Here is a 22,887-nt window from a genome sequence, read left to right on the forward strand (position 1 = left end):
CTGCCTTGTCCCTGCGAGCTTATCACTCTGGATATTTTTTGGTGAGCATCCTTCCAGAAAGGTTTACTCAAATGCTCTTCTACTTCTGCAGTTTGGTCCCTGCCTTCACGGAATATTACTTAGACCATTTTCCATGTCAGCAAATATATGTCTACCTCATTCTTTTAAAAGACTGTGTGCTGCTTAGGACGATGTTCTATAGCAATTTTAACAGACATCTATATATGAACACTTAGCTTCCTTCTGATTTGCTTTCCAGGAAACTGATTTGCTTTCTAGGAAACCGATTTGCTTTCTAGGCTCACCAGGGCGAGTATTAAAGGACCAGCGAGTAGGCAAGGCTAGGAGCAAAACTGCACATTTATTTTTTGGTCAGCCAGCTTTGTGGGGGAGGGGTGAGGTCAGTGGGTCTCCAGCAGGGGAGGCCGGGGGAGTCACCCCGTGGGGCTCTCGGGAAGTTCGCACCGCGTGCCACCCCCGCGCGCCTCCCCCCCCCCCCCCCACCGAGCCTTTTATGTCCTGGGCCTGGGAGTGGGCGGGCAGTGGGCGGGACATAGGCGGGCCGGGGGGCGGGCAGTAGGCATCGCTAGGCGGGTTCCGGTTTTTCTCCGTCGGAGGTCGGGTTGCGCCTGCGCGGTCGACCTGTGTCTTTCCCGGGCGCGGGAAAGCTGACGGTGAAGAACCCGGAACTGCGCCATCTTGCCTCCGTTCGTCCAAACACCTTCCAACTGTTTTTCCAGCTTCAGAAAATGCTGCAGGGAACATTGTACAACATATACCTGCAGCCTTGATCAGGTATTATGTACATTTCTGTAAGTGGAATCACTAGTATAAGGGGGGTTTGCATTTTGAATCACTGATTCCTACTGTGAAAATGCCCTGAGTGGGGGCTGTAGCCAATTCCACTCAGGTGAAAGATGTTTGTTTATTCCTGGCCTTACTGAAAATTGCCAAGCTCTTTATCTCGTTTTTTATCTAGCAGGTAAAAACCTATGTCTTCTTTTTATTTAAATTTCCTTTGTAATGATATGTTAAATGTGTACATATTTTAATGTTTGTGTTTTTAAACTTTGCTTATTTTTGTGTAAGGTGATTTAAGTTTTTTTCCTCTGTCAATTTGTGAGTAGTGTTTGTATAGAAAGGAAATTGGGTCTTGATATGTTTTCTATGTTGTAAATATTTTTAAATGGATTTCTAATTTGTTTGTGGTATTTTAAAAGCATGCATTAGTTTAATTTGGTGTTGGCATAGTCATATATACTAATCATGTTCTTCCTGACTTCTGGGAGATGGTGTATTTTTAAAGCTACTTTGATTCTGTTCTCCCACTCTCTTCTCTTGCTATGTTGGTCATATTTTTTATTGGCAAGAAAAAGAAAAAAGGTTTTTGCTGATTTTTTCCTTCAATTCTTTATCTCATCAAGGACAATTTTAAGGGGTGCCATAGCCCTGCTGTACACTGGAGGGGTGCAGTGAACTAAGGTTTTGTGTGTGCTGAGGACAGGATTACCTTGTTGAGATCCTCACATGTATATATGATCGCAGCCCAGGGAGGTGGGCAGCACAGCCAGGCTGCAGGCCACGGCAGCCCAGGGCTTGAGAGATTCCTACATTTCAGGATGGCTTTGGTGTCTGCAGGTCACATATAATTTAATGTTTTCAGTTACATTGTATCAACTTTAAAAATAATTAGGTGAGGGAAGGAACCTCGATCTTGGCGTCCTGGGGTTCTGGGTTCTGACCTTTGTCCTGGCTCCCCGAAGGGTTGGATGATGTCTGCTGGATGTGTGGCAGCCCCAGGCCTCGGCTGCATCTTTTTGGTTATTTGGTTTCTTGTTCCTCCCGGTGACTGAAAACCCCTCCCTCCCTGGCTTTTTATAGAAGCTCAGAAACGAGCTTATTTTGTGACTGCAACCGGACCTTGAGTTCTTTGGCTGTGGTGTGAGTGGACGGTGATGCCAGGCCAGGCAAAGATTCTTCTCAGGCCGGGTTCACAGGCTGGGGCTGGGTACACGGAGCAGCTGTGGGAAAGGGATCTGGACACCAGCCCCCCAGCAGGTCATCTACAGGAAGGTGAGGTGGGAACTGAGTGATATCCAGGCATGTTCAGGTGAGGCCTTGGTCTTTTCTTTGCTTGCACAGTGGGACTTCATGCTCTAATGTGCATCAGGTGATCAGAAAATGGCAGAGGAGCCCCACCCTGGGCAGTGATTTTAATATTACGATGACATTAAAGTGAGGAGAAAGGTGTGAGGGTCAGGCTGCAGCCTCTCTGGTCTTCAGGCAGCTGGACCTGCTCAGGTCCTTACAGGGAACGCCAGAGTCCGGTTTCAGTGATCTCAGAAGGCATCACTCAAAGAGACAGATAGGTCCTTCCTTGTATGGTCAGGAATTCAGCTTGGTCAGCAGATGTAGGAGCAACCCCACCCCTTCCTGCTCCGTGACCCAGTCTACGTGTTAAGGGGTGCAAGTAGGGGAGGAACATGCCTGGAGGTGTGATGCCATCAGGACCTGGATTGCTCTGTCACGTGTCTGCAGGACCCAGTCTCTTTCCTATCCTGCCTCAATTTGACGGAAAATCAAGATACCTAAGAAATTTGGGATGAAATGTTGTTATGGAAAAAGTGAGGGGCGACAGTCCATGAACATGACTTTAGGGACAATAAGGAGTCTAAAATATCAAAGAGCAACATCTCATCCATTTGAAAAGTTAAAAGTAGAATCTTGTTTGAATTTGCATTTCTTTGATGACTGGCAAGGGTAAATATTCTTCCCTCCCTCCCTCCCTCCCTCTCTCCCTCCCTCCCTCTCTCCCTCCCTCCCTCTCTCCCTCTCTCTTTCTTTCTTTCTTTTTTCTTTCCTTTTTTGAAACAGGGTCTTGCTCTGTTGCTCAGGCTGGAGTGCAGTGGTGCGATCATAGCTCATTGCAGCCTTGACCTCCTGTGCTCAAGTGATCCTCCCACCTCACCTTCCCCAGTAGCTGGGACTACAGGCGTACACTACCATGCCCAGCTACTTAAAAATTTATTTTTAGAGACAGGGTTTCCCTATGTTGCCCAGACTGGTCTTGAACTCCTAGCCTCAAGCAGTCCTTCTGCCTCAGCCTCCCAAAGTGCTGGGATTACAGGCATGAGCCACTGTACCTGACCAAGGGTAAATATTTTCTGTACGTTAATTACCTTCTGTATTTTTTGCCATGAAACTTAAAACCAATCCCTTTAAAACTTGTTTATATGGACGCTTCCATGAGCAATTCTTTACCTGTATTTAATCAAGCGCGAATCTGGGTGTTGCTGTGAAGGTCTTCTGCAGATGCGTTCAGTGTCTGCAGCCAGTTAACTTGAAGTAAAGGAGAATACACTCTAATGTGAGTGGGCCTCACCCAGTCAGCCAGTCAGCCGTAGGCTTTACTATTAAAGACAGAGGTTTCCATGGAGGAAGACGTTCCACCTCAACATGGCAGTGCTGGCTCCTGCCTCCGTTTCCAGCTGCTGACCTGCATCACCGATTTTGGATTCGGCTACACCACAATCACATGAGCAGATTTCTTAAAATTGTCCTCTCTCTCATCTCCTGTTGGTTCTGTTTTTCTGGAGAACCCTGACTGATATAGTAATGGACAAGATCAGCAGCTGTGTGGAGCCCTATGTCTGAGCTAGGCATGAGGGCTTTGGAATGTCCTTCAGTGTTGACACTAAAACACATCTGCTCTTTCTCGCTCATATCATCATTCTCAACCAGCAGATCGCCTTGCTCAGAAGAATACTCTAGCTCTGTTATTGTTCTATAAAATGGAAGAACAAAGAGCTGCCAGTATCTTAACCCCTCCCAAATCCAAATTAAAGGTGCCATTGGAAAAGAAAAATGGCCTAGATAGAGAGGAACACAACACTTTGTGCAGAGGCGAAGGTCTATGCTGACACGGACAAGCTCCTGGAATGCCCTGTTTTGGTGGGACTGCGGTTTCCTCACCGAGCAGGGTTTTCATCTAAAGACTGCCCTGACCAAACAGAGCCTTGAAGGTGTTTGTTGTCTGCGGATTGCGGATCAGGCATCTTGCTGGGCACTGCAGAGGGTACAACACAAATAAGGCACATAGAGCTCGCAGGCAGTGCTTACGTAGAAACATGAGCAAAGGGTGTTTCTGTTGTTTTGTTTTTGCAAGGATTAGAGAGGAATCCAACTAGGTGCATTTGTTCAGAATGCAGGCTAAGGGGGATTCGACAGTCACTGTGAGACCAGGCAGGACGGGATAGGGATGTGAAGTGGAATGATGACAGCGGAGTCAAATGGAAGGAATAGAATCTATCGCTTAAGCTCCTGTGGCTTCACAGTTTTCAGCTGCATTGCCTATACACTTTATAATAAAATTAAAATTAAGGTGATAAAAAAAGGCAATCAAATAAGCAATTCACAAGGGCGGATCTTATTCTGTTTCATTATCTGATTCACTTCTGAGGAGCTTCCTGAAAGTCTGAAAAGAAAAGAAGAAAAAGGAAAACACAGTAAGTGACCAAACTTTTGTTTCCAGAAAGTAAGAAAATACTAATTAGGGCCTATTTGTGAGGACACAACAGAGTACTGGTGCCGAAGTATCCCTCTCCACATCAACAACTAGAAACTGAACAGAATCCATGAAGCACCTGTTTACAGACACTGAGGACCGCAGCCAAGGGTAGGATTCCTGGGGGGTGCATGGGGTGTACTGTGGGATTGCTGAGGGGTTCTCGCTGGACTGTGGCATGAGTGGGTGGAGCCCATGCACAGCACGGTGGTCTCACGGAGTTGAGGACAGAGGGTAGAGGTTAAGGGTGTGTGACGAGGTGGCAAGGTTTGCATTGGGTGTTTGACAGGATCTGAAGAAATCTGCAGAGAGGTCCCGCTGAGCCTCGTGGAGAACAAGGAACACTCTCAGCAGAATGGAGAGTCCAGAGTAACCCACACGGAAGCATGGGGAGACCGCACTGCACACCCGCGTTCAACAGAGACACAGAACGGCATGCGCCATGCACGGGTCTCGCTCAGCTGCCAGGCAGGGCTATGTGGGGACTTCTCCAGCTAAACTTACGTGGAAGCCTGCGAAGGTCAACCAGTCCCACCAATAAATTCACTGCCCACCAAGCAAAACTCAGCAGCCCTTACATCTGACTGATGTCCATATGAGAGAAAAAAGAGGACTTCAGAGACACACACAGCTCCAACGCCAGAGTCCAGCATTTCAGCAGGATGGCATCTATAATGTTAAATGCACGATCAAAACAATCGCTAGAGGTGAAAAGAAGCAGGGAGATGTACACCATAACCAGGAGGGGAAAAGGTCAGTGGAGACCCACCTGGATGTGGTGGGAATGTGGGAATGAGCAGACAAGGACTTAAAGCAGCTGATATTTCAGAGACTTGAAGCAAAAGAGAAACAAAATGGTGAATGGCTGGGGATTTTAACAAAAAAAATCCAAATTATTAAAAAGAATAAAACACAAATTCTGAAGCTGAGAATATAATATGGGAAATAAAAAAATTTACTGGACTGGCTTACAACAGCTTGGATATGACGGAAGAAAAGAATAGTGCCTTTGGATGCAGGGCAATAGAAATTATCCAAATGAAGAACAGGGAAAAACTGACAGTAATTCTGTATGTGTGCACCTGATAGCAGAGCTTCAAAATACATGAAGAAAATGACCTAACTGGTGGAGAAATAGACAAAATCCACAAAGACAATTCCATGGCTTCAACATTTCTCTTTCAGTGATTGGTACAACCAGCAGACCAAAATTTGGTGAGAATAAAGCATCGTGGCAGAAAGTAAGTTATTTTCAGAAATCTTGCTGGAACTGGATATTCATGTGGGAAAAAGCGAACCTCAACTTCCGCTTCCTACTCAGTGGGTTGACTTAACGTTCTCCAAAGGTTCACACCCACCTGGGACTTCAGAGAGTGACTATTTGCAGATGTAATCGAAGATCTTAAGATGACTCATCCTGAATTTAGGATGAATCCTAAATCCAGTGACTGATGTCCATATGAGAGAAAAGAGAGGAGGAGTTCAGAGACACACACAGGAAGAAATCCACTAAAATGGCTATTTTTAAAATTCTTATACTTTAAGTTCTGGGATACATGTGCAGAGCATGCAGGTTTGTTACATAGGTATACACATGCCATGGTGGTTTACTGCACCCATCAAAACATCAACTACATTAGATATTTCTCCTAATGCTATCCCTCCCCTAGCCCCCCACCCCCAACAGGCCCCTGTTGTGATGTTCCCCTCCCTGTGTCCATGTGTTCTCATCGTTAAACTCCCACTTATGAGTGAGAACATGCGGTGTTTGATTTTCTGTTCCTGTGTTAGTTTGCTGAGAATGATGGTTTCCAGCTTCATCCATGTCCCTGCAAAGGACATGAACTCATCCTATTTTATGGCTGCATAGTGTTCCATGTTGTGCCACATTTTCTTTATCTAGTCTATCATTGATAGGCATTTGTGTTGGTTCCAAGTCTTTGCTATTGTGAATAGTGCTGCAATAAACATACGAGTGCATATGTCTTTATAATAGAATGATTTATAATCCTTGGGTGTATACCCAGTAATGGGATGGCTGGGTCAAATGGTATTTCTGGTTGTAGGTCCTTGAGGAATCACCACACTGTCTTTGACAATGGTTGGACTAATTTACACTCTCACCAACAGTGTAAAAGCATTCCTATTTATCCACATCCTCTCCAGCATCTGTTGTTTCCTGACTTTTTAATGATCACTCTTCTAACTGGTGTGAGATGGTATCTCATTGTGATTTTGATTTGCATTTCTCTAATGACCAGGGTTGATGAGCTTTTTTTCATATGTTGTTGGCCGCATAAATGTGTTCTTTTGAGAAGTGTCTGTTCATATCCTTTCCCCACTTTTTGATGGGGTTGTTTGATTTTTTCTTGTAAATTTGTTTAAGTTCTTTGTAGATTCTGGGTATTAGCCCTTTGTCAGATGGGTAGATTGTAAAAGTTTTCTCCCATTCTGTCGATTGCCTGCTCACTCTGATGATAGTTTCTTTTGCTGTGCAGAAGCTCTTCAGTTTAATTAGGTCCCATTTGTCAATTTTGGCTTTTGTTGCCATTGTTTTTGGTGTTTTAGTCATGAAGTCTTTGCCCATGCCTATGTCCTGAATCGTATTGAAAATGGCTAATTTTTTAAAATCCTGGAAACAATAACTATTGGTGAGGCTGGGTCACCCCAGGAGCTCTGGTGTCCAGCCCACCCCTTGACTGGACTGTACTCCCTCTGCGGGCGCGGCACGATGCATTCATCTTGGCAAGCTCAGCCTATGTAAAAGGATATTCAGTAACTGTCTGCTAAATCGGGGAATGAAGTTGGAGCTGTGCAGAGCGTGGCCGGCACCTCCCATGAGGTCACTCAGGAGTTGCTCATTCTCATTCCAAGGGAGGTTGTCGTAACGTAGTTTTTCAATGGTTCAATTGGCAAGAGGACATTTACTGGTGCGAATACAAATGGATTTGTCTGGAGTGGAGTGGGAGAGAGGCCAAGGGGAAATTGTAGTCGGGCTACTTGAGGGCTGTGGGCGGGTGAGCAGGAAGCTGGATCACAGATATGGAGAAGGGGAGGGAGTCCACCAGCTCAATTCAAGTCAGGAGCAGGGGACGAGGAGCCTGGGGTGGCCTGGAAATAAGGCCATTTCAACCACTGTCTGTTTCGTGCAGATCTTTTCAAAGCCCCCCACTCCCGCCACCTTTTAAAAATGTCCTGTGATTTTGTGTACTGCTGCCTACATGGGTTTTTTTTAATGCTGGTGTTTACAGACTATTTGTGTGTTTGTTTTATCTTAAATCTCTTACGAGACCTCATGCATAAAGCACTCCAACAATTTTTAAAAATTAAACTAGTTGGCATGATTGCTTTGGAGGGCCTGGAGAAACAATCCCAGAAACAGTGGGTGCAGCAGTTTCTATATTAATTTTTCTACTATTGTACACTCTTTCTCTTCTAGAGCAGGGAACGAGAGTAAGAATCGTTAGACCTAAATTGTTTTTGAAAGTAGGCTTGAAATTTTGAATTTTATTCATCCTGTATCTTGAAAATTACTATGATTTCAACACAATAGTTTTTGATATTTATGATCGTGCCTTGAGAAATATATGGGCTTAGTTTTGGAGAATTAAATCTATTGGTCAGATTTGACCAGTGAGTACAATCACTCGTAATTACACAGAAGTGCCTTCTAGACCACTGTGCACGTGAATAAACTTTACAATCCTGACTGTTGGGCAGAATATAAGCTGTCCATTTACAACAAGGATTTTCCAGGCCTGGTGTTGAGTTGTGAAAGGGCTCCTCCCAGACTTTCAGTCCAGTGCAATGTTGCAATGTTTCAAGCTTTCTGCATTAGACCATAAGCACCTACAAGGGCTGTTTGGATATATATATAATATATAATATATAAACATATAATATATAATATATATAAAAATATGTAATATATAATATGTACAAAAATATAATATATACATGAATATACTATATATAATATATATTAATAAAAATATTTTTAATAATTATTAACAATTATTATTTATATAAAAATTTTATATGATTATTTATTATATAATAATTATAAAATTATTATATAAAAATTAATATTTAATAATCAATAAAATATTAATAAAAATAAAAATATATAATATATATTTTTTCTTTGAGACAGAGTCTGTCTCTGTTGCCCAGGCTGGAGTGCAGTGGTGCGATCTCAGCTCACTGCAAGCTCTGCCTCCTGGGTTCACGCCATTCTCCTGCCTCAGCCTCCCAAGTAGCTGGGACTACAGGCACCTGCCACCACGCCCGGCTAATTTTTCTATTTTTAGTAGAGACAGGGTTTCACCGTGTTAGCCAGGATTGTCTCAATCTCCTGACTGTGATCTGCCCGCCTTGGCCTCCCAGAGTGCTGGGATTATAGGCGTGAGCCACTGCATCCGGCCTGTTTGGATATTTTTAAGGAGGATTAGGGGATTGGGATCGGCTCTCTTGGTTAAGGAGAAGAAATGATATTTTCCTTTTTTATTTTCTAGATACCATGAAATAACACATTGCTCAAAAGTGTCCTATCCGGGGCAGCCACCAAGCAGGAGAGGGGGGCTACCTCCTTCCCAAGCGTTGTTTCAACTGGACCCACCTCCTACTCCCCCTCTCCACAGGACAGTGCCTGAAACGCTACTCTACGATTCAATTCTTGAATCATAAGACTGTTCCAAGCAAGAAGTAGATAATTAAAAAATGCTTTTTGTATTGGGCAAATCCTGTGAAATTGCAAATATACTTACTGGTTATCAGTGCCGGAGAGTGGGGGATATTACACAACCTTTTATTTTTTTTTAAAGTGAAAGGAAGTTTGAACTGAGAAGTCAAAGTCCTTCCCTCTGTGTGTGGACTTCAGTGGAACTCTCAGGTCACAGAGATTCAGGGTAGTCAGAGGCGGTTTGATGTTTTGGGGGAAAGAATGGCCGTGAAGGATTGTGTGATGCAGGAGAAGGTGGGAGGCCTCAGGACAGAATCAGCAGGTCACCATGCTTTCCTGCGTCATCCACCTGTGGGCTTCCGATGTGTTTCTGTGAAGTTTGCATTAAAGTTTCAGCCACTATTTTTCAGAAACATGGTCAGCCTCTTCTTCCCCCCTCTGTCCTGCTGATAGAGTTCTACAGAAAACAAGGGAATGGCCTGGGGAGGTGAGGTAATGCGAAAGGGAGACAGGTCTTTTGGGGTTTCTTCTCCATCAGTTCAGCTGTCAGAATTGCAATCTTGTTTAAATAATTTCTTATGCTCAAATTTATCCACCCATTAAAAGGTGCCATAAATGAAATGCAACTGCCATTTCTTATCGGGGGATTCTGAAGGTTGTTGGTGGATTCCTAGAATTTAGCCCGCAAAACTATGCCTGGAACGATACCGGATCACTGCAAAAGTACAGCAAACAGAGTCGCTTTGAATATTAAAGGAGGACTTTTTCAAAGCGTGTAGAGGGCAGTCAAAAGACTGCCACAGTAGCTCTGTGTTTTCGGGAGCCAGCTTTCTCGGAAGGTGAGCTCGTTCCGCTCTGCCTGGGTTTACTATTTCAGAGCAGTGGTTCTCAGCTGCTGGACCGGCATCGCCCTGCATTCACACAGATTCCTAATCCTGAAACCAGCTGTCACAAAGTCAGTTTCTCATCAAGAAATCAAAGTAGTTCATTTTTGATACAATGGTATTTTCAGGCAAAAGAGAAGGCTGGGAAGGTCAGGCGTTAGAATGCTGGAGGAGTGTCCTTGGCAGAGAAGGTAAGATTGCAGACCTCATTGTTGTTTTCTGTCTCCTTTGAGGATCAGACGGTCTTGGAGAAACACAGTCCGGTATTTGGTCTGAGTGACAAATCCATTGCATTTTTAATTACTGCATATCATAGGCAGTGAGACGAGACGGGTAATGATGATTATTCAGCTCAAGAGACTGGGAAGTAGTCATCTGGGTATAATTAGGCAAACGGCTGCTATCTAAATACATAACTTAGTGTAGGTCTCCAACATTACACACTTTCAACATCCCATTAATGTGTGAAGTGATGGAGGACCCTGTCTTATGATTTTAGAAGCTGCTTTGTCTGAATGCCACCCCCACCCCCCCAGTGCTTGAAGTCTTGCTGAGAATTTTAAGTAAATGTGTTTTCAGTTAGATTTTGCTCAACACAAGCAGTTCTGTGTGGTAAGTTCCTCAAGTCAGTTAAATGCTTAGGGAAACTGGTGTTTCCTTGTGAGTTAGACTCCCTGGTGGTGATGGATGCAGCTGTGAAGTGTTCTCCTGGGAGAGGTGGAGGTGGGGGGTGAAAACACATTTCAGAATCCCGCGCTCATCCGTGCTGCGGTGCTAACTCTTGTTTCTGCACCAACTGGGCCACTGGCACGCTTGGTGGTGAGGACAGAGGGTCCCTAGGTCATATGTGACTTCTAGACAGTCCCTAGGCTGTTACGTGAGGAACTGCATTTTCAAAAGAGATCTTTGAACGATCTGCCCCAGAGACTGGACAACATCGATGAACGGGAATGCAGTGGGCAGAGGACCCAAAGGGTTTCATTTTCTGTCTTTTTTTAAACAATCAAAATGAAAAGGTGAGTGAGAAGTCACTGTGCCTAAAGATATATCTGTTTTTAAAAAGTCCTATAAAAAGTCAAGAATTAATGGAATGACTGTATTTGTGTTTATGTTTTTTAGTCAAGGAGTGCTGAGATATTTTTCTCTCAGGAAAGAGGTGGAATTCATGCTTCCGGAAAACCATTTCTTGACGCTCAGTGAAAAGTGAACCCTAAAATTTTGTAGTCTATGGGAAATAACAAGCGCCAGGAGATGGAGGAGCAGCCTTTGTTTACTTTTAAGTTTGTTTCCTATTATTCACATGTATACTGTTTTGGGACTTGGTGAACACTTAAATTTCACGTGAGGTAAAGTGAAGTAGCGGACTTCCCCCTCTGTAGCTAGCGTGATTTGCAGATTCTTAGAGAAGTTCAGACTGTGTGTGTGTGACTATGTGTGGCGTGTGTGTGTGTCTGTGTGTGGGATGTGTTTGTGTGTGTGTCTGTGTCTGTGTATATGTGGGGGGTGTGTGTCAGTGTGTGTGGTGTGTGTGTCTCGGTGTGATGTGTGTGTGTCTGTGTGTGGTGTATGTCTGGAGTGTGTGTGTCTCTGTGTGTGTTTGTGTGTGTATGCGTCTGTGTGTTGTGTGTGGTGTGTGCCTGTGTGTGTGTCTGTGTGGTGCATGGTGTGTGTGTGTGATGTGTGTGTGTGTGGTGAGTGTGTGTGATGTGTGTGTGTCTCTGTGTGTGGTGTATGTCTGGAGTGTGTGTGTGTCTCTGTGTGTGTGTGTGTGTGTGTGTATGCGTCTGTGTGTTGTGTGTGGTGTGTGCCTGTGTGTGTGTCTGTGTGGCGCATGGTGTGGGTGTGGTGTGTGTGTGTGTGATGTGTGTGTGTCTGTGTGTGGTGTATGTCTGGAGTGTGTGTGTCTCTGTGTGTTTGTGTGTGTATGCGTCTGTGTGTTGTGTGTGGTGTGTGCCTGTGTGTGTGTCTGTGTGGTGCATGGTGTGTGTGTTTGTGTGTGTATGCGTCTGTGTGTTGTGTGTGGTGTGTGCCTGTGTGTGTGTCTGTGTGGTGCATGGTGTGTGTGTTTGTGTGTGTATGCGTCTGTGTGTTGTGTGTGGTGTGTGCCTGTGTGTGTGTCTGTGGGGTGCATAGTGTGTGTGTTTGTGTGTGTATGCGTCTGTGTGTTGTGTGTGTGTGTGCCTGTGTGTGTGGTGCATGGTGTGTGTGTGTGATGTGGGTGTGTGTGGTGAGTGTGTCTGGGTGTCCGTGTGTGGTATATGTGTGGTGTGTTTCTCACTGTGTGTATGGTGTATGAGTGGCGTGTGTGGGGTATGTGTGTCTGTGCATGTCTGAGTGGGGTGTGTGTGTGTATGTGTCTGTGTGGTGTCTGTGTGTATCTGTGTGGTGTATGTGTGGTGTGTGCGTCTGTGTGGTGTGTGAGTCTCTGTGTGTGTGGTGTGTGTCTGTATTTGTGTGGTGTATGTGTGTGTGTGTGTGTAGTGTGTTAGTGTGTGTGTCTCTGTGTGTGTTGTGTCTGTATGGTGTGTGTGTATCTGTGTGTATGTGCCTGTGTGTTGTGTTTTGTGTATGGTGTGTGTGTCTGTGGGTATGGTGTGTGTGTGTGGTGTGTGTGGTATCTGTGTGTGTCTGTGTTGTGTCTGTGTGGTGTATGTGTGGTGTGTGTGTCTGTGTGATGTGTGTGTGTCTGTGTGTGTGGTGCCTGTGTGTGTCTGTGGTGTGTCTATGTGGTGTGTCTCTGTGTGTGATGTTTCTGTGTGTGTGGTGTGTGTATGTGTGTGTATGTGTGTGGTGTGATGTGTGTCTGTGTACTGTGTGTGTGTGTGGTGTTTGTGTGTGGTGTGTGTCTGTATTTGTGTGGTGTGTGTGTGTGTAGCATGTGTGGTGTGTCTGTGTGTGGTGTATATGTGGTGTGTGTGTCTGTGTGGTGTGTGTGTCTGTGTGTGTGGTGTGTGTCTGTGTGTAGTGTGTCTGTTTGTGTGGTGTGTGTATCTGTGTGTGCAAGTGCCAATGGAGTGGCTTTCTCAGTACATTTCTGGGCTGGCCGGGCTATGGGAAAAGAGGCCAGGTCTTGCACAGCAGGGCCCTGCAAGGGACAACAGTTCCCGAGCAGGACGCATAGAAGGTTGATGAGGGTTGCCGTGCTCTTCTGACAAGGCTGGGAAACAGGATGGGAGGGACGCGACTAGCCCTTTGGTGGTGGACTGCTGCATCAAGGGGTGTTTCTTGGAGATGTCTTTGAGGTTCTTGGGATGAGTTTCAACCTTCCTGCCAGCAACCTCAATGTGATCTACCAAGGCCTCTGGAGTCCCCAGGTGTGGAGAACGGGATCTGCCCGCATGTCTCCCACTTAAGCCGGGAGGTTTATGTGCAGTCCAAGAGCATGGACTGGGTGAGAGTTGGCAGGCGTTCCAAAGCTGCACAATTGACCAGAGCCTTCACAAATGTCCTTCCTGCCGAACTCTTCAAGCTCCGTTTCTGTTGAGTGCTCTCACCTTTATAAGGACGGAAGCTGAAGACACAGCCAATCCCCTAAGGGCTTCAGTAAGTAAGGGCCTCAGGAGGGGACAGCTGATTCCCATTGGGGAGCTTCACTCGCTCATTTGGGAGGAGGAGGCTGAGATGTTCTTTTGCAGTTTGAGTTGAGTGGGCAGATAAAACATTTTTTCAGGCAAGCGTGCTGAGAACACTTTAAAATCACATAACCTTTGATTTTTCCTCAAGATTGTTTTGGCTGTTTGGGGTCCTTTGTGGTTCCACGAACATTTTAGCATTACTTGTTTCTATTTCTGTGAAAAATGTCATTGGAATTTTGGTAGGAATTGCACGAATCTACAGATTGCTTTGGGTAGTATAAACGTTTCAACAATATGAATTCCTGCAGTCCATGAACACAGGACAGCTTTTCATTTATCCATGTCTTTTTCATTTTCTCTCATTAGTGTTTTACAGTTTTCTCTATACAGATCTTTTAATTCCTAGGTTAACTTCAATCTTAAGTATCTTCCTCTTTTTGTTGCTATTGTAAATGAGATCATTTTCTTGATTTCTTTTTCGGGTAGATTGTTGTTGGTAAAGTGGCATGCCACTGAATTTTTGTATGTTGAGTTTGTAGTCTGCTATTTTATTGAATTCATTGATTAGTTCTAACACTTTTTTTCTGCATGTTATCTGCAAACAAGGATAGCTTTCCTTCCTCCTGTCTGGTTTGAGTGTCTCTGATGATTTTTTTTTTTTTTTTTTATTGAGACGGAGTCTCGCTCTGTCGCCCAGGCTGGAGTGCAGTGGCCGGATCTCAGCTCACTGCAAGCTCCGCCTCCCGGGTTTACGCCATTCTCCTGCCTCAGCCTCCCGAGTAGCTGGGACTACAGGCGCCCACCACCTCGCCCGGCTAGTTTTTGTTTTTTTTTGTATTTTTAGTAGAGACGGGGTTTCACCGTGTTAGCCAGGATGGTCTCGATCTCCTGACCTCGTGATCCGCCCGTCTCGGCCTCCCAAAGTACTGGGATTACAGGCTTGAGCCACCGCGCCCGGCCTCTGATGATTTTTTTCTTGTCCGATTGTTCTTGCTATTACTTCTAGTATTATGTTGAAGACAAGTAGTGAGATTGGGCATTTTTGCCTTGTACCATATCTTAGAGAAAAAGCTCTGTTTTCCCTTATTGATTACAATATAAGCTGTGGAATTTTCCTAAATAGCATTTAGTATGTTGAAGAAATTTTCTTCTGTACTTATTTTGTTGAGAGTTTTTATCATGAAAGGATGTTGAACTGTGTCAAATGCTTTTTCTGCATCGATTGAGATGACCATGAGGTTATGTGGTATGCCGCACTGATTGATTTAAATATGTTAGTGAAGAAAGGATGGTTTCTTCAATAAACGGTGTTGGGAAAACTGGATATACACATGCAAAGGAATGACACTGGGCCCTTATCTCACACAATATACAAAAATCAGCTCAAAGTGAATTAAAGACCTAAACATAAGACTTGAAACTGTAAAACTCCTAGAAGAAAACATGAGAAGAAAACTCCTTGATATTGGCCTTAGCAATTTTTTTTTTTGATATCACACCAAAAGCTCAGACAAAAACAGCAAAAATAACCAAGCGTGACTATATCAAATTAAAAGGTTTTGCACAGCAAAGGAAACAGTCAACGAAGGAAAGAGACAACCTATGGGATAAGACAACATATTTGCAAACCATACATCTGATTAGGAGTTACTATCCAAAATATATAAGGAGCTTGCACAACTCAGTAGGAAAACAAACAAACAAACAAAGAAACCCCCAAAAAACAAAAAACAAATAATCCAATTTAAAAATGACCAAAAGTTTGCAATAGGACCTTCTTTTTTAAAAGAAGACATACAAATGGTCAACAGGTAGACAAAAGAGCCTCAACATCTCTGACCATCAGGGAAACACAAATCAAAATCACAATGAGATACCACCTCACACTTGTTAGGATGACTGTTACCAAAAAAGCCAAGAGAGAACAAGAGTTGGCAAGGATGTAGAGAGACGGGAACCCTGGTGGGAATGTAAATTAGAACTGCCATTATGGAAAACACTAGGTGGTTTCCTCAAAATAATTAAAAATAGATCTACCTCATGACCCAGAAATCCCTCTGCTGGGTGCAAACCCAAAGGAAATGAAACCAGCACCTCATTAAGAAATCTGTGCTCCTTTGCTTACTACGGTACTAGTCACCATATCCAAGATGGGGAAACCACCCTAGTGTTTGTCAGTGAATGAATAGATAAACAGTGGGGTGTGTGTGTGTCTCTCTGTCTCTGTGGGTGTACATGTCATCCTTAAAAAAGAAGGAAATCTTGCCATTTGTGACAACATGGGTAAATCTGGGGGATGTTATGCTAGTGAAACAGGCAGACAGAAAGAAAAATGTTTGCATGATCTTACTTATATGTGGATTTTTTTGTTTTTAAAGTCAAATACATAGGAACAGAGTAGAATATTCGTTATCGGGGTAAGAAGGGGAAGAAGATGGGGAGATGTAGATTGTAGGGTGCAAACTTTCAGGTGTGTAGACTGAATAAGCCTAGAGCTCTGAGGTCCAACAGGTGCAATTATAGTTAATTACATTGTTTTGTGTGTATACTGAAAGTTTGCTAAGAGATTAGATTTTAGGTGCTCTTACCACATGCACACACAAGATCTCTAAGTGAAGTGATGAATATGTTAATGCGTTTGACTGTAGTAATAATTCACTATGTGTATATGTGTCAAAATGTCATGCTACAGACCTTAAATAGATATACAATAAAAATAAAAATAAACATGCATATAAAACTTAAAAAAAAACATAAAATCACATCACCTCTTCCCTTGGACTTGAGATTGCCTATAAGACATGAACTTCTTAATCTCTGGACTGTCCCATTTAAGGCGAGAAAGGAACAATCCTCTGGGTGCTTTGTAGAAATCAAAGAAGTGATTCAGGGTTAGGGTAGTGGAGTGAACTACTTTTGTTTAATTATTGTCCCTGGAACTTAGTAGCTGTGAGACCTTTATATTGCTAATCCTCATTCTTGCATATAAAATGGTGATAACAAAATCCTGAATGCACTGATTAATTTTGAAGGGTTAGTGAGGTATTTCAAGTAAAATTGCTCAATGTGCCACTCTGTGTGCCATGCCTGACACATAGAGTGCTTCATGAGGGCCAGCTGCAATGATGATGGCAATGATGCTGACTCCATGAGAATGGGAAGATGGAGATTTGGGCACCTGCACTGGTCCTGCCAATGGGATGAATACTCCTATGAGGCTGGGCAAGTCATTTTCCCTCACTGACCCTCAGCCTTCTCACTTTTTTTTTTTTTTTTTTTTTTTTTGAGACGGAGTCTCGCTCTGTCGCCCATGCTGGAATGCAGTGGCCGGATCTCAGCTCACTGCAAGCTCCGCCTCCTGGGTTTACGCCATTCTCCTGCCTCAGCCTCCCGAGTAGCTGGGACTACAGGCGCCCGCCACCTCGCCCGGCTAGTTTTTTTTTGTATTTTTTAGTAGAGACGGGGTTTCACCGTGTTAGCCAGGATGGTCTCGATCTCCTGACCTCGTGATCCGCCCGTCTCGGCCTCCCAAAGTGCTGGGATTACAGGCTTGAGCCACTGCGCCCGGCCGTCTCACCTTTTTTTTTTTTTTTTTATGTAGGATTAAGCCAGTGAATCACAAACATCCTGGAGAGCAGTGACTCTGTGATTCCATTGACAAGAATATGAAGGACTGAGAAGATCCCCAGCATTGCCCACCACACCTTCCCACTGAGAAGCAGCACGACACTCTGGTTGCAGGGGCTGTACTCAGCCAGGCCAGGGTGCTCTCCTGCTGACCATAACCAAGCTCACAGGACGTGGGACGAGGCCACTGTGTGGCACAGGGAGTGGGACCCAGTCTGTCAAGTCTTGCATAGCCAAGCTGGGCCACGGAGGCAGGCCTTTCCTTGGCCCTCCCTCTCCCTGCTCATGCTCACGTGAACACCCACCTACGTGGATGGACTATATGGGCTTTGGTTCATTATTGCTCTGTGAATTCCTTGAACTCCTGCGTCTGCCCAACCTCCCCCACCCCATTGTTTTCATTGTGTTTCACCAAATGGAAATTCTAGAGTAACCATGTAAGTCCTCTCCTAACCATGTAAGTCCTCTCCCAAACACGTTCACCGCTGAGAGTGCTAAAATGCTAACCCCAGATGCTAACTGAGGGGTAGGGTTCCTTTATCTTTAGAGCATTGTGAATTGTATGTTAAGTGAAATTTAAGGAAAAAATAGTTAATTGACCAACAGGAATATCCCCTGAACAGAATCCTACAATGAAACTAAGGGAGATAAATAAAGCTGTTTACCTGAAAGCTTTCTCTAATCAAGATCCTTTGAAATTTATAAAACATGGTCAATATTTGCACTGGACTTTGTAAAAATAAAGCTTGATGAGAGAAGAGTTTGAAGTGAAATGCTGCCACTTTCTATGCAATATTTGATTTAAATTTAATTCCTAGAAACCTCAGATGAATGTTTTTCATGTATCAAAGCACTCAGCATAATTTATCATGGCCTTAAATACACAGTGAGCTTATGTGTGAATGAATACATATATAGACTAAAAAAAAAACCCTGTTCCCTTAAGAGCAGTTAAGGGATACTACTATGTATCACATTTCTTGGCACATTGTGGATATTAATATCCCCAAAGTGTCAATGTCAAATGATTTGACTTGAAATCACTAAGTTGGGGAATCTTACTATTTTTAAACAAGGCCTAACATCTTTTAATCTTGAATACCAGCAAGTTCTCAGACTTCAGTTGTTTATTTTCTCTTTTCTTTCCTTTAAAAGATTCTGAACAAGCTCATTTTCTTGACACAAAGAAAGTGAATAGATTTTATTTTGTTTGAACAACAGAAATTTGCCGCTCATAGTTCTGGAGATTGGAAAGTCTAAGGACCAAGTTGCTAGCCAATGTAGTTCTTGGTGAGGACTCTCTTCCTGGCTTGTAGACGGCTGCCTTCTCACTGCATCCTCTCATGGCACACAGAGAGAGAGAGAGAGAGAGAGGGAGGGAGGGAGGGAGGGAGGGGGGGGAGGGAGGGAGGGAGAGAGAGAGAGAGAGGGAGGGAAGGAGGGAGGGAGAGAGAGAGAGGGAGGGAGGGAGAGAGAGAGAGGGGGGAGGGGGGAGGGAGGGAGGGAGAGAGGGAGGGAGGGAGAGAGAGGGGGGGAGAGGGGAGGGAGGGAGAGAGGGGGGGGGGGGGGGCTCTGGTGTCTCTTCCTTTCTCATAAGGTGTCAGCTCTGTTATATTAGGGTCCCACCCTTAATTACCCCCTTATAGGCCCCATCTACAAATAGAGTCATATTGAGAGTTAGAGCTTGGCAGTGAATAATTATGGAGGTTATTGTTGGCTTTAGAATTTCGTGGTAGAAACAATAAATTGCCTTTCTATTTATATTTTATTTTGTTTAGCTAACATGTATTTGCAACAGTGAACAGCAGGTGAATACATTCTGGGTAGGGGAAAGAGAGGAGTGCTATCCAGAAGTTATATTTCCCAGGAATATGGGGAATAAAACATTCAATGTTGGTGATTCTAGTAGATGAATTAAATTTAATTTGATGTGGAGTGGCCATGTCCCCTGTCTCTGGATACCGTGTGAAGCTTGGCTCTTGGCCATGTGACAGCTGTTTAGATTTGCTGAAGGATGTTTTAAGTATCCTAGAAAAGAGGTTTTAATTCATTCTAGAACTGATAGTTTTCTCTTAAAACGTTAATTTATATTTTAATGTTGATGTGGTATCCATCTTAGGTTACTGTTTGGCACTAGGTAATTGAATTTTTAAAAATCTCATTTTATTTTCTGTCTTCTTTTGGGAGAGAGAAGTGGTTAGATTTTTATTGCAGGAAGGATTTTTCTCTTTCTCTATTATAATACCTGAAAGCAAATATATATAAGCTATATATGAAGTAATTAAAATTCTTTATTCTCATTTTATTTTCACTTTTGGGAAAGATTGCTGCCAATATTTGTGAGATCTCGTTTCAGTTTTATCTTTTACTTCTGCATGTCTGTTATCTTAGCCATGCAATGTTTAGTTTGAGGCAGTTTCACCCAAGGGACACACCTTAGGATAGACTCTCATGGCCAGTAATGAATGACTGATGGAGAGAACAGCGGTTTATAGGTTTTTTGTTGTTTTTAAGGAGAAAAATTAACGTCCTTCATCAAACCTCCTCTTTCTTCCTTCTCTCCTCTCCTCCATCTCACCCTGCCTTCCCCTTGGGGTCTTACTCCTGTGATTAGTTTGGGTTCCACACAAAGAAAGATTTATTACTTTAATGTCTGTGTGATTTAGTTTTATGTGATCTTCCTAGGGACAGCAGGGAGTACACTCTCCCCTTTCTGAATATGTTGTAAGCTCCTTTGAGGCAAAAATAAATGTTCCTGCGTTAGAGGAACAGAGCAGCCCTTATCATCTTCTTGAATCTTATCTTTCTGAGTTAAACATTTGGCATCAGTGATGAAGTAAGACCAGACATTGAGGACAAGAGACGTCAAATGCCAAGTTTGTAGAAAACACACAGTTGATGCATTTCACATCTTTTAAATTCTTCTCTGTGGACTCTATGCTTACTATTCCTGAGATGTTTACCAGATGGGAACATACCTCCAAAAAAGGAGAATTTTAATTTCTTCTTATGGTACTTAGACGCTGGATTGCATAATGTGGTTATAATCTTTGACTGTTTTTTTTTTTTTTTTTTAATATTTGAGATTAAAAAATACTTAGAGGGGCAATCGTTAGGGCAGGGGAGTGTTCAGTCCCATTCCGAAGATGTGTTTTGGCTGGGTTAGCACCTCAGCCCTGTGTTGAAGGAGTGAGAAGTAAACTTGTATCTCTGGCCACAGCTCTAGCTTGTTTTGGAAGTTTTGCAGAGTTGTTGATCCTCTGCCAAGTAGACCAGTGATTCCACATAAATGGGTAAGATGGTTTTATCACCCATTATTCCACTGAAGTGTATATTGGCTCGGGTCGAAATGTTGTTAATATCCACTTTATACTCTGAACAAGCCCACCACATTCATGATTGGATTGATTGGTGTCTCACAGGAACTCCAGGGACACACCGTGTCTCCTGTTCTGCAGGTGACGAGCCTGAGGGTCAAAATGAAAACGTGACTTCCCAAGGCCAACGATAAGTGCCAGACCATTAAGTTCTTCTTTAGATGTCAAGTCCTTTCCATTCTGCACTGGCATGAACATCTCAAGTTGAGGCCTGTAAGCAAACACCTATGTCCTGACCAAAAGACTAGGATTCCCAAAGAAATTATCCAAGATGATTTAAATTTTCTGGGCCTTTCCTTCTTCTATGGTGTGCCTATTAGTTAGGATTCTTTACAAATAACAGATAACCCAAATCAAACTGCTTAAGCAAAAAAGATGATTTTTTAAAAATCTCATGTAGCTGAAAGTACAGAGTAGGGCAGATGTCAGAGTTCATTGGTTCAGAGGCCAGATGATGTCATCAAGACCTGCCTTGTGCAGTCATGCTTCGTCTGAAAGCTGGGTCCCTTGTTTGCTAGGAAGGATTCGGGACAATCCACAGAGAGAGGGCATTTTCCTAAGCAACAATCTTGAGAGGAACCCTGATCAGATGATTTATGTCAAACGACCAGATGCTGTGGCCAGGGAAGGAAAGATGCTGCCTTGGTCACCCCTGACACCATGTAGTGTCAGCCTTCCCCACAGCCCATGGAGCAGGGGAGGATAATGGGATAACAATTCATACGGCATCTTTAAGCAGAAGTGGGTGGGAAGGTGGACACTGGATAGTAAACTAATAACGGCCATCCTGTGTTCACATGCTACAGATATCAAAGCCTGATTCTCTTCATTTTCAGATAGAATCTTCAACTCAGAAGCACCAGTCCCTCTCATTGAGGAAAGGATGAGAAGGAAGGAATGGCCTGACTTCCTCATGTGTGCCCTGATTCTTGGTAGGCACCATGTTGGGGCTGCCATACATGTGCCGAAGCTTTGGGAATGTTCCATTTAAACACCGATTTCAAGGCCAATGCCTTACATGGAGCACAAATATCCAGGTACCTCTTTGATTTCTTATACTTCAAACTCATTTGTGTTTGTTTCATCGAGTACTTAACAGTGCCTTGTCTATAGTAAGTAGGTGCTTAATGACTATTGTATTACATTAGGGCCTATTCAGTGATGGTTTGAGTTTAGAAAAGAGTTTCCCTTGCATTAAGTTTGCCAGTTTTTGATCTGCATCATTAAAGGAAAACTAGCTTTACCTCTTTAATAATTTGTTTAATTCTAAGTAAAATTTTTGTGGTATGCTGACTACATGGCCTAAGCTGTTGCAGGTGGTTGAGATATTTAAGGTAATAGAAAAATATCTAAGACCAAATTCCTGTCCTAAAGAAGTTCACATAGTTGCAGGGGCCATAGATAAGAAAGAAACATTTATGAAGCACATCAAAAGTATCTCAGAAGAGCTGTATACTTGGCCATGGGGGCAGCAGGTAAGGAGAGGAGGGAAGGGAAGAGGAGGGGAGGGGAGAGGAGAGCAAGAGAGAGGAGGGCAAGGGAGGGAAGGGGAGGAGAGGAGAAGACTCCCATAAATCCCAATATCCAAATTTGGCAACTATTTTGTTCTGATTTTATTGGTTCTTCACCCAAAACATATTGCCTAAGATACCCCTTGATTCAACCTTCCTCTCTCTTAATTTCCAGAAATCTGAAGTTGTCAATGAGGTCAGCCAATAATCACGTTTGACATGTGGTGGAAATTCTGGGAGTCCTTTGTAGATGAAACTCATATAAGCAAAAATTCTAGTGGCATTTTGGTGGGAGAAGGAAGAAAGGGAAGAGTGAGGTTAAGGAAATATTTCCACATGTATTAATGGAACATGTACAGGTTTACTAACACCTCCAACACTGTCCACTTCTAGTCTGACTCCTGGGGGGAAAGGCGGTGTGAGGCTAGAGAGGGTTGTCAGGGTGGGACATAGGGCTGGAAGTTGGAAGGCATCCCTGGGTGCTCACCTTTCAGCTCCCACTTAAGCATCCCCTCAGCCTGCACACCTCCAGGCCTCGCTGCTTTCTGTGCTGTTCTGAACACCAGAGTCCTTTCTTCCAGAACTGGGACCTCTACGTGTGAGAAAAGAACTTGGTCTTTTAAGATGGTACCTGAATGACTTTTGAAATTTAATTAGAACCTGTAGTT

At 43.6% G+C, this 22,887-nt stretch overlaps 1 long non-coding RNA gene across 1 annotated transcript in view; it reads left to right on the forward strand.

Moving 5' to 3' along the window:
• Nucleotides 1–704: 704 nt before the first annotated feature.
• LOC117063514 overlaps nucleotides 705–22,887 on the forward strand; it is a 75,556-nt gene continuing 53,373 nt past the window's right edge. Inside the window, exons 1-2 of the long non-coding RNA XR_004428965.1 lie at nucleotides 705–812; nucleotides 21,545–21,745. This is a non-coding gene — a long non-coding RNA (uncharacterized LOC117063514). The remainder of the gene's footprint in view (nucleotides 813–21,544; nucleotides 21,746–22,887) is intronic.

Source organism: Trachypithecus francoisi, unplaced genomic scaffold (genome assembly GCF_009764315.1).
Source record: "Trachypithecus francoisi isolate TF-2019V2 unplaced genomic scaffold, Tfra_2.0 Lachesis_group18, whole genome shotgun sequence".
NCBI classification, from domain to species: domain Eukaryota; kingdom Metazoa; phylum Chordata; class Mammalia; order Primates; family Cercopithecidae; genus Trachypithecus; species Trachypithecus francoisi.